This window comes from Suricata suricatta, chromosome 4 (assembly GCF_006229205.1).
Source record: "Suricata suricatta isolate VVHF042 chromosome 4, meerkat_22Aug2017_6uvM2_HiC, whole genome shotgun sequence".
NCBI classification, from domain to species: Eukaryota; Metazoa; Chordata; class Mammalia; order Carnivora; family Herpestidae; genus Suricata; species Suricata suricatta.
Window position 1 is genome coordinate 3223547 of NC_043703.1, and position 11585 is coordinate 3235131.

At 39.6% G+C, this 11585-nt stretch overlaps 1 long non-coding RNA gene across 1 annotated transcript; it reads right to left on the reverse strand.

The window, feature by feature from the left end:
* Nucleotides 1-843: 843 nt before the first annotated feature.
* Nucleotides 844-11005, reverse strand: LOC115290434. Its single transcript, XR_003908083.1, has 3 exons — nucleotides 10790-11005; nucleotides 9009-9410; nucleotides 844-985 (listed from the first exon to the last, which is right to left on the reverse strand). It is a non-coding gene; the product is annotated as an uncharacterized LOC115290434 (long non-coding RNA).
* Nucleotides 11006-11585: the final 580 nt, after the last annotated feature.

Here is an 11585-nt window from a genome sequence, read left to right on the forward strand (position 1 = left end):
TAAATATTTTAATGCCTCTCTGAAAGATAAGGATTCTTCCACACGTCACCTCAACACCATTATCACGCTCCAAGATTACCAATCATTCCTTACTATTACTAAATATCCACTCAATGTGACATTTTCCTGATCTTCGTTTCCTTTCTTCCCGTTTGCTTGATTCAGGAATCTCACAGGGGTCCCTTCACTGCAAATGGCAGGCTTGTCTCTTGAACCTCTTTTAATAAATACATAGTTTCTGTTGTTTTCCTTACAGTTTATTATTAAAGGAATGTGGTTTTTGTTCACATTTTGCTGGGTGCCAGTTGTGTAGTTCCTTTGCCTCCTGTATTTTCTGTAAATGGGTAGCTAGACCTAAAGATTTGGTGAGATTTGAGTTATAATTGTATTTTATTGTATTTTACTTTTTATGTAAAAGTTCCTTATAAGCAATATAAGGATTTCTATTAGGAGGCGCATGATATCTGGCTATCCTTCTCTTTGTAAAGAGAGTTTCCATTAATAATAGCCCTAGAATAGATTAGAAATAACTTAGCAGGTGCAAAACGGTTATATATTAATTTGACCACTCCTCTTTATTGTCTATAATGTGCCTATAAAGAATATCTTTCCCTCGCATATTATTTAATTACCTGACGTAGAATTCTATCAGAAAATATTATATGTGCTTGATTGCATCTTACTATTTATTAGTTTTCAAAACAATGAGTTGTTTTCCTAGTATGTTCTAAATATGATTTATGAGTTTTAAGTATTATTATAAACACATAAATTAGCATCTTTGATGTACTTCAGTTTATTGTATTTATTAATCTTAAATTTATCTATCGTTGGCTAATAGAAGTCTCTTGAAAGTGGCTCCTGAGTTCCAGTGGTCTTTGCTAGCTTCTTGCTTTCTCGAATGACTGGATGTTGCAGACGTATCTTGAACATTTTCTTCCTCAAGCCGGAAGCAGTCATTTCACCAAGGATTCCTGGTTCCTTCCTTTTAGTGGGAAGTAGTATTTAGAGACCATAGTCTTGGTGCTAGGGTGCTAATCATGACTGGATTAGTCACTATTTCTAGACATTTTCAGAGGTCAGAGCTGAACACACACACACACACACACTCATAATGATCAAATATAATGTGAGTTCATGCTGATTGATAATAGCAAATTATGTTCAGGACTACAGAATCTGACTCATCTCAACAGCTTTAATTCTGTATCTTTTTCCACATTGAAAATTCCCATTTTCAATGACAACATAATTGCTCATTTGATTTATCTTCTACCAGTTCCTCATTATACACACAGTGTGACAGTATTGTGTCAGAATGGCTACCTCAATAAAGTCACTAACAATATAATTATTGAAAAGAGTATAATATTTTCCCCCAGTGCTGTTTTAGCATCTAAACCACTGGAGAAGTACAGATAATTAATATTCTTTAAAGCTACTCAGAATTTTTTCCTCTCCAGGTGGATATACCATTAATTTGATAAACAGGGTCATTGTTTTTATGTGCTTTTGATTTTTGAAAATCACCTGTCTGACATTAATTTTCCTTAAGGTTATGTCAAATATGTATGTGAGCTTTCTGTCAAATATACAAAATTAAGCACACTGAGAAGACTGATTTCTGCAGTGGCCTCTCCTACAGATTCCTTCCATCCTTCTATTTTTGAAGATTATTATATGGAAAATACTCCTGTCCTTTTTTCTCTTCTCTACTGCTCAGACTGAACAGTTCTGTGAGCAGATGTGAGTAACCTTTTCCCCGTACCAGTCAGTTCTCCAACTCTGCGGCTGACACTGGGTGTCCTCCTTACATTAGCTCAATTCTGACACTGTCTCCTGGGAGATGGACTCCGATCCCACAGGTAGGGGCTCAATCCTACAAGGTTTATTAACTCCTTCATTTATCCATCCATCAGATTTTGAGTTCCTGTTATGGGCCAGTGTTGTGGGCATTATGTTAATGGGTAGAGAGACAGGAGTTAGCAAAGTGGATGACACAGTTCTTACCAAATAGAGCTTATGATCTGAGTGGGGAGAAGACCATTAAAGAGAAAATACCCCGTATCTTGTTACAGTCATGATAAGCATTGCTGACCTTGAATCTTCTTACGTTTCGTATTCAGAAACCTATATAAAAGCAGATGAGGCTAGCACTATTTTAAGTATTTGCAAACATTAACTCTAAGGAATACTGTCTGCATTAAGTTCATAGATAACCAAACAGTAATTAAGGAAGATTAATGCATCTTCTCAAATCATGACTCTGTCTTCTGCTTCTTTGTTAGTCTCTTATATGTACTGACTCATTCCTTTCTTCCATTTGTGCCCCAATCCTCTGAAAACTCAGTACTGTTTGCAATTACTGAACATACTTTCTCTGGAGCCATTATGGGACTTCTGACTTAGGCCAAGTGTAGCAGCTGGTATTGGACGAGCCCTCTAGCAACCGACAGCTAGAAATACAGTATAAAATATATAGTTTGCAAATATCAGACAAAAGAAAGTATGGGAACATAAGCCACGACAGGAAAGGCATGAATGAGGTGATTCTTTGATGCCTTGGCTTCCTGCCTGGCTGGCCCTTCTGGATTTTGGACCAAGAAGGGGGATCCCATGCAGAGCATGGGGCCTCACTTAGATAAGGTGATAGGGATCAGAATTCAGGCAGGTTGACATTTCTGATTCAAAGGTGACTTCACAGGGAATGCACATTTGGAATTTGGGGTGAGGCAGAGTACTTAAGAGCAAGAGGCCACACAGAGAAAGAAATCCAGAGTCTCCTGTGAATGTCCTTGGTCTGAACATTCTGAAGTAATAGTAAAGTGAAGAACAGCTACCAAGGAAAGGTAACTACCAGGGGAGCGCAAGCTGAAAAGCAAACAAACAAACAAACAAACAAACAACCTACTGTGGTTCACGTAGACATGTGCCTCCCATCTAGCTTGAGTGGAAAGAACTTCTTAAACACCCAGCAGAGCTTCTAGAGAGGGTATACTACAAAAGTAGGACTAAAGTAGCCTTACCCCAAATCTATTCTAACAGAGCATGAAAACAACCCATCAGAGAATTGTAAGGGTCAAGCTGATGTTCAAATAAATTAACAAGTTTTCAGAACAAAGCCCAGTGCTCTGACAGAAAGGCAGGAATCTAGATGCTGAACAATATGGAAGATGTCAAGTGTTCAGCTGAAATTACTAGACAGATGGAGAAGCAGGACATGTGGCCCACGATCAGGAGAAAACTCAGTTAATAGAAACAGAGCTGTGCCTTCCTCATGATCATACCTCAAGATTTCAGTTTCTTTGTGGTTTTCCTACTTGCCCTTATTTGCATGATGTCTGTGACTGCTTCTCTGGGTCTGTGTCTTCTGTGGCCAGACGCGCCTATTAGCATCACTGCTGGCGTCCCTGCTTGCTCTCCTTTGCTTGGTCATAGGCAGGCCTTCTTCCTAAGTATTAGTCTTTGTCACTGTTCTTTCTTTTGCCTCTTCCTGATTGGCCCTACACATTTTCTTGGAGTTTATTTACTCCTATATCGTCAACTAAAAGTTTATTCAGAATAAACTTCAAAAGCTTCTGCTTCTATTATAATAAAATATGATAGTCCTTATTATAACGTCTCTGCACATGAGGCTTCATCAGATGTTACACTCATTATTTTCTTTTCATTGTCATTTAACTCCAGTGTGAAGAAAAGCTTGGGCACTCCTTAACAAAGAAGGAAATGAGAGCTCAGGGAGATTAAGGTACTTGCTCAAAGTCACCTGTCTGGGAAGTGGTTTGGCACAACCTAGCATCCAGGATTTCTGCCCTTTGTAACACGTTCTTCCCAAACCTGTAGTTTCCTAGAGTAGAAGTTTCATAGCCCACGAAGGCTGAGCACATGGTAGATTACCTCATAGTCAGTACTCCCGACACCTGCGGCTGAGAAATCAGCTGAGGGTGTCACTGAATTCTGAAAGAGAAAAGTCTCCTTTTTGGGCAGTGATGTGTAGACAGAGTTCCTTTGAATAATGTCTTTAAATGGACTGAGGCAAAGCCTCTCAGGTGATTCATGCATCACACTGACATTCCAAAGAGTCAAATTGCACAACGCACTTTTGACTTTCTCCCTCTGAGCAATTTCAAGTATTTGTGCTCACATGTTTTGTTCTGGAGTTATGTGCCAAGGTGGATGTTCAGTTTCATTATAGACGTGGATTTTTATCTGTGTGGAAATGGGCAGGAAAGTCCAGGCTAACTCCGGTCTCAGGCCTTGGGTTGCTTACACTTTGACTTCATTGGTATTCGTTTTCTTTATAGGGCATTCAGTGCCTTACATAATAAGCATCTGTCAGTGGTGATGATAGCTTCCTTATATAGTTCATGCCCCATCACAGCACTGAGGAATGCTACACACATTTTCTTCCCTTAACTCAGGCATCTCTAATATGCTCTTTGATGTAATCCCATACTATTTGGTTTGATAGCTGACCTGGAAAGTCAAGTGGTTGGACACATTTTGAGTTTTCTCAGTTTGCCTTAGCACTTTCAAGTACGGGTCAAACTCAGTAGTCCTAGGAAACAAGTGTCTTTCCCGCCACCTTCCACACCCCCGCCCCCACCCCCTCATCCCCACATACACAATCAATCAACAACAAAAGCTGAAGCACAAACACACAAATAAACAAAAACATTCTGAGAAAGTGTTTTCACTGAAGCTCTTTTCGGTCCAGATTCATTTTACCTTTCAAAATTTAAAAGTATTAAAGCAAAACATATTCTGCAAGAAGCTAATGGTATTTTAAACTGGTGCCTTTGTTCGATGTGCCTCTAACATGTATCCCTTATATTCTTCAGAGTTGCACATGTGATTGCATGTCTAAACTCTGCATAATAAACAAAGCTAAACTTGTGTTGTTCTCAAAGAGGAAATGCATGTTCCCTTAGCATTTTACAATGCTATAAGATTTACGTCTTAGGGCCCCATGCATATAGAGTTTATTTTAGTAGGGGATGAAATCTATTTTGTAGCTTTGCATTTTTATTTCTGTCTAACAAATACATGTTTGCCTGTATAGAGTGAAAGTGAGGATTAAATGAGTAGGGTCAGAGAGAGAGTTTATGGTGGGTGTCCTTCCTGAGCCCCTTTGGCCAAGTGCCTGTGTCCATACAATGGTGTTGGTTTTTGTTAGTTTTTGAGTTCTGTGTCAAATTTGTCTCACATTTCATCATACCAGGGGGATGCTCGATGCTCCACCATTTGAAGTCTTTCTGTTTTCCGAATACTCAGCCACATACCCCATCAACAGAACATGCGTGGTGACTGGCTGTATTTCCTCTTGCAAATAGCCTAAACAAATCGAGGTCTATATGCTTCTTGCCACCTTGAGGCAAGCAGGTTTAAAATGGAATTGTAGAGCTAGTGAGCCTCGGCAATTAAATTGGCATGAGAGCAAGAAAGGGTTTTGTTGACTTGTGTTTCTAGGAAATATACAGTATAGATTTCGATGGAAATTTTATTTACACCAGTGGTTTAATAAATAGAGTTTTGCCAGACTGCTTTCCAGGAGGCACAAAATTTAAAGTTGAAACAGATGATAAAATAGCACTATGTGAGTCCCAAGATCTTAAACTGAGATTTTGTAAGACCTTTAGCAGCACCAACATGCACGGGACCTTGATTCTGGTATACAGTTTGGACTGTACTGTTTGGTAGGCCTGCTTAGAGCTAAGGGCCAAGAGCTGCCCCAGGAATTCTGCAGGGGTTTGTTAATACCCCATTTTATAAGCGAGGAAACTGAGGTTCATGTCAGTAATTTAGCCAAAGTCAGAAAGGTAGAAAGCAGTTGAGATGAGACTTGAATCAAATCTTCAAAATCCAATGTATATTTTAATAATCTCTCTCTCTCATTAGGTTATTCTGCATTAAAAAAAAAAAAAGATGGTTAGGGGCACCTGGGAGTCTCAGTTGGTTAAGCGTCTGACTTTGGCTCAAGTCATGACCTTGAGGTTTGTGGGTTGAAACCCCATGTCAGGATCTGTGCTGACAGCTAGCTCAGAGCCTGGAGCCTGCTTCAGATTCTGTGTCTCCCCCTTCTCTGCCCCTGCCCCGCTCATGCTCTGTCTCTCTGTCTGTCAATAATAAATAAATGTTAAAAAAAAAAGATGGTTTCTCTTGTTCATTAGTGACTAGAACGCATATTCCAAGTCCCATAAGTATCGACATCAGATTTGTAATAAGTCAGTTTCCTTCGGATATGCAAATTGTGTTCAGAGAGTGTTCCATTCAAAGGTCGACAAAAAGGACTCAGAATCAGGACTCAGAAAATTGGGCCTAGAGCTGCAGTGGCCTGGGCTGCCTGGGTTGTATCTTTGTGTAGACTTCTTGAGTTTTTTATGACTTCATTCCTTCATCTGTGCAAAAAAGGATTCAGCTCTCCATCTTACGCTCTCCCATTGCTCAATTTCTGTGATTCTATACTGTATCGTTGGGCTAACAAGCATGTTCTCCTTCAAGCTCTATGGCTTACCTACTTAACCAATGAGACAGACTGGAAACAGGTTTTAGTTCAATGATATCGGGATCTATATCTGTGGGCTCCTGTGGGGATGGGCTCCTGGCAGGCAGGGGGACTGCCTTTAATGGTGGCCCCAGAGAGAATGCTACCTGTCCCAGACAATTCCTTTAGAGATGACAAATGGCTGTGGGTCATAAGGGTGTGTCACCCTGTTGCCTCTCAAACCACCAAAGTGGGTTCTGTAACTTTTTTCTGATTCGGGGAAGAACTTGTATAATGAAAAGTTGTGTTTAGCTGTCTGTGTCAGCGAAGAGACTATGTGACTGAAAAGTCCTCTCAATGCAGACAAATAATTACACTCAAATCAAACATTGAGATAAGCTGTATTCTTCTTTGCTGATTTGATATCAGCCAAAAGAGTGGTGGCCTCTCTTTTCAGAACTCCTTTTATTTCCTTTCTATATACTTACATCAAATAAATATGTAGACTTTCTTTTTAATGTTTATTTGACATGGCACTCGAACAAACGAGCAGTGAGATAGTAACTTGAGCCAAAGTCAGAAGCCCAACCAACTGAACCACCCAGGTGGCCCTAAATATGTAGGTTTTAAAGGAAATATGACTGAAAGTACCTAAGTACTTCACTATTTTCTTAAAAAAAGTGCAACCTTATAGCCTATCTATATTGCCCAATTTCAAAATCTGTTTTGATTCACTTATTTAATGAATGTGTGAATAAATAAGTAAATGTATTATGAAAGATGGACCACCACCTAGACTGGGGTTTTGTAGTGTTCTCAGCGAGACTGCAAGTGATGTACTGCACACCTCACAGATATTCCAATTTCGGACCACTGCGATAAAGGAAATACCACAATAAAACAAGTTGAATGAATTTTGTTGTTTCCCAGTGCATATAAAAGTTATGTTTACACTATATTGTAGTCTGTTAGGTGCACAACAGCATTATGTCCACAAAAGCAACATACACACCTCAACTAAAAAATGCTTTATTGCTAAAAAATGCAAACCATCCCTTAAGCTTTTAGAGAGTCATAACCACTGATCACAGATCACTGTAACAAATGCAAGAATGATGAAAAAGCTTTAAATATTGTGAGAATTACTAAAATGTGACACCAAGACACAAAATGAGAAGACTGTTGGTAAACTTGCTCAGCTCAAGGTTGCCACAAACCTTCCATGTGTGAAAAACACATCGGCAGAGCACAATAAAGCCAAGTGCAATAAAATGAGGTGTGCCTACATTTACATCTGGGTCCTGAAATTCTGGTTGGGATAGATGAAGTTAGATCATGCTATGGTGATGGACCTGAAATCTCAGTGGGTGTGACCCAAAGTTCCATGTTTCACTGATATCCCAGACTGATGTGGATCATGTCGGCTGTCTTCCAAGGTGCAGGCTTCTGTCATTTTCTATATGTGGCAGGAGGATCACAGAAAACACACAGGAGGTGTCTTCTTGGTCATGAGATGAGATTGAGTAACAACACAGCATTATGTCTGTCATAATCCCTGATGCAAATTGAGCATGATACTTCTCCTCTTGAGAAATTAGGCAAATCTGTCTCCACATCCCTCAAAACTGAAGGAAAACCAAAGAATTGAAATTGTCCAATAGGATGGAAAGAATCTCTCAAAAATATTCATTCAATGGCAATGAAAATTTTTCTGAAATATTAGGTTATGCCTCAGACTAGGAAAACCATTAGGAGGCACATGACTTAGTTTTTTCAAAATATAGTTTACAAGGAAAAACTAAAAGATGGAGGGGAACCAATATATGACAAAATGCTGAAGTGATTTATCAACCAGTGACAGTTGTGAGTCTTATTTGGATCCCGAGTCAAACAAACCATTAAAAAAAATGGGACATTTCTGAGATAATTAGAAGCTTGTACACTAACTGGATATTTGGTCACATAATAAATTAATTTTTAGATGTGATAATGATATGGTGATCTTTTCATTTAAATAAGCTTTCATACATTTTAGAGATACATACTGAAATATTAAAAAATTAAATGATGTGATGTCTAGAATTTTTGTTTTCAAAATAACGAGGGAGGGGGAGTGAATGCGTTAGGAACATAACCAAACTAACTTTGGGCTGACAGTTTTCTTGTAATTGCTAAAGTCTATCTATTTATCTTGAGAAAGAGAGAGAGAGAAAGGGAGACAGAGAGAGAGTAAGTAAGGGAAGGGCAGAAAGACAGAGAGAGAGACAGAGAATCGCAAGCAGGCTCTACACTGTGAGTGCAGAGCCCAATGCGGGGCTTAAACTCACAAACCATGAGATCATGACCTGAGCTGAAGTCGGATGCTCAACCGACTGAGCCCCCCAGGTGCCCCTGGGTGGGTAGTTTTTGAAGCTGGGGTCTGGGTACATGCAGATATGTTTTGTCATTCTCTTTACTTTGTACATAAGTACATTATATTTCACAATAAAAACTTTAAAACAACTCCCCATAACATTTTACTTACAGGATTACTTTTTTCACTCGTGATTAATTGCCTGTATTTAATATGTTGATTTCTCTTCCTGCTTTCTTTTTTATTTTACAGAAAGCATTCACATGCTTCACCTTGACTCTGGTCCTATCAGAGTCATCTTTCACAGTCTGGGCAGAGAATGAAGAGGCGGGTTCATGCCCTGCAACACCAAGATGGGTTCTGCCCATCCCACAGCTGCCCTGAACATGGACTTGAGGCCATCCTGGACACCTCAGGATGCAGAAGTGGCGTGTGAGTTCATTGCCATGATCATGTTCTGTAGAAGTGGCTGGTGAAGAAATCTTTTCCTCTTTCACCGTTTCCCAAGCAACCGCCTTGAATTTTAACATCGGCTCGAGAAAGATTATGTTCCCGAAGAATTTGATAGAGCCTCTGTACCAAAAAATCAACAAAAACCCCTTTTATTCCAGACCTAACACATTGTGCTGATTCAGTCATGCTGAGAAATAGTCTTCTCGGGGTATTTTGTGTCTTCTTTTTAGTTCTGAAGCTCTTGAGATTCAGCTACTATTACCTAGAACATTCTCAGTACAGAATTCAGGAATCTCAGGAGTAAGCTCTGTGGTTCCAGGTAGGACCAACTATTGACTTTCTACAGAAGTCACATTGCTTAAAAATATTTTTTTTTTTGTCTTCAGCACTCTTTACCAAAAGAATAAAGCTTTATTTTTAGTACTTGGAGTAAATGAGGAAGGAAAAGGATTTATAAAGTTACAGTTTATGGTTTAAAATAAGACCAAACACCACCCATTTTCCTTACCAAGCTGAAGAACTGAGTCCTTCTTAAATCTGATCAGGTTCCTGATAGCACCTAATCACTGTTTTGTATTGTATTTCAGGCCCTTATATGTATAATGAAAATTATACATTTAGTGTGATGAAAACTATTTTGATGACACTTCAGTATAAAGAATATGTCTTTCAGTGATCTTCAGTCCTTTCCAACTGGGGTTTTCATTATACCTTCAATATGATTTAAAAAAAATAAAACCTGTTGTCAGAGGAGAATTCTCCATGATCTGGTCATTTTGAATGTCTGGCTCTTTTTGTTACACCCCTTCACTTTTCTAAATGACCTTGAATGCAGTATACTTATTTGATGTCATGTAATGAGCTCATAAACCTCTGTGAACTACTAAGGTTGGAGCTTCACTTGGAAAGTGTCAGTATTAATTCAAGGCACTTGGAAGAAACCAATTAGCTTCCTCAAATCAACAGTTCAGACTTGCAGGTGGTGTTCAGGGGATTCTTGATAATGAATGCTTAGCAATATTGATCTAGAAAACTCCCTATATTACCTTAAATAAATCCCATTGGCTCCATAGATAAGGAAGTCAAACTAAATTTGGCAATTGCTCAAATGACAATAGGAAGGAAGGTTGCTCTGTAAACCCAGCTAGACGTTTTAGAAGCTTTAGCCAATCAGTCAGACAAAAAGTGTCTCTAAGCTTTCACCTTCTAAATAAATACCGGAAATAAAAAGACGTAGTTCTAGCCCCACAGGACTGTAAGCATTGCTACACAGCATATAAAAATTTGCAAAATCACTACAGTGTGCCTGGTGCTTTCCAGGGAGCCGTCGAGTCTGCCTCTGTCTGGAAGAGCTGAGAATGGTCAGTGACAAGAAAAGGAGTGGCGTAGAAGACACATGCCAGGCAGTAGTAAGATAGACCTTGTGATGGATGAGAGCATTTTTCACAACTTTGCAATTGCAACCAAAATCAACGTGTGATTAAGACCATCTTTATCACCTTTCTTTTTTTCTGTACGGCTACAGGGTGAGTTTCTTCTGAAGGACATCCGCCTCATTAAAGCTGGAGGATTGGTGGCGGCAAGAAGGGGAAAGATTCCTGCCTGCCCTTGTGGGGCTTCCCACCTAGGCTGGCTCAGTACGTCCTGTCTTCCCCCACTCCATTCCCTGTCCTGTCCGCTCTGCTGACTTCAAGCTGCAGCACCAGAACTCAGGGGAACAGTTGCCCACTGAGTGTCCCCCAGCTCCTACAGCTGCCTGAGGTTAAATATCTAAAACAAGTCCTTTGTTACATATGATGGTTTATCACATCATAATGACTCTGCTTCCTTGACCAAGCATATACTCAGTGAATCGTCTGGTCTGTTCACAACCCTGCATTTGCTGTCCACCTGGCATTGTCTCATGACCTTGGAGACCACTGGGGACTAAGCCTAGATTTATCGGGTCAATTAGTCAGTTAAAAGTATTAACTGACCAACTGTCATGTGACAGTCACCCTACCAGGCACAAGGATACAGGCTTGCATCTTTAAAGAACTCTAGTGAGAGAGACTGATGTAAAGAAGAATATTTACTGTGAAGCCACGAAAGCTTGAGCATTCGACTCTTCACCGCACAGAGCCTCTTCCAAAGCCCCATAATTAATGTTTCTCCTTTCTTTTTGAAACAGCTTTTCTTAGGTAAAACTATTATTAAGCTGTATATATTCAGCGTATAATCTGATAAGTTCCAACGTGTGTGGGCGCCCATGAAACTGTCAAAACGATCGTAATCACAAGCACATCCACCAGCCCT